Raw genomic sequence first — 858 nt, forward strand, 5'->3', positions numbered from 1 at the left:
ATTTAAAACATTAAAACTTTTAACAAACCTTAACACTTTCTATAGTGTTCATTATGGCAGGTTCCTTGTACAGAATAATTGAATTCCTCCTCCTACACATCCGTTGAACAACAAATATATGGAATTAATTTGTTTTGGACATATCAATCTTGACTTTATTCTTAAATGTGTTCTTATGTAAGAAATACATGATTCTAAAATTTCACAACAATTCTTTTGAATTTAATTTTTGTGGAATTGTCTAGTTTAAGAAAATCAATTACACTTTATATATAAAATTGTTCTGTGCTCAATTCAGTAGCACATACACTAACATTGGAACAATAAAGAGAAGAATATCCCCTGACTGAGGATGACACTCGACTTCGTGAAGCATTCCAGATTTTTAAAAGAACAGATGCTGGATAGGATGTGGACAGAAGGGAACTTTAATGCCTTGTTGTTAGGAGTTTAAACTTGTTCGAAGACTTTGGAAAGTAGTATGGAGGTTCCTCAAAAGACTACATAGAGCGCCCCTAACACCCAGCAATCCCATTTTGGGCATTCACCCAAATGATCACAAAAAAGACCATACTAAAACTACCAGCAAAACTATGTTCATTGAAGCATTATTTACCAAAGCTAAGATATATAACCAAACCCGATGTCCCACAGTAAACGAATGGATCAAGAAAATGTGTGTGTGTGTGTGTGTGTGTGTGTGTGTGTGTGTGTGTGTGTGTGTGTGTGTGTGTGTGTGTGTGTGTGTGTACTGGAATTCTATGCCTCCATCAGAAAGAATGACATCACCCAGTTTGTTAAGAAATGGAAAGACTTGGAAAAAATTATATTAAGTAAATTAAGCCAGGCCCAAAGAAG

The 858-nt window shown here is 35.0% G+C and overlaps 1 non-coding gene across 1 annotated transcript; it reads left to right on the forward strand.

Moving 5' to 3' along the window:
* The first annotated feature begins 285 nt into the window (after positions 1 to 285).
* Positions 286 to 387, forward strand: LOC122126345. The gene has a single exon (XR_006150900.1). It is a non-coding gene; the product is annotated as a U6 spliceosomal RNA (small nuclear RNA).
* Positions 388 to 858: the final 471 nt, after the last annotated feature.

The sequence above is a fragment of the Dipodomys spectabilis genome, unplaced genomic scaffold (genome assembly GCF_019054845.1).
Source record: "Dipodomys spectabilis isolate Male_0828 unplaced genomic scaffold, ASM1905484v1 ptg000275l, whole genome shotgun sequence".
Lineage (NCBI taxonomy): Eukaryota > Metazoa > Chordata > Mammalia > Rodentia > Heteromyidae > Dipodomys > Dipodomys spectabilis.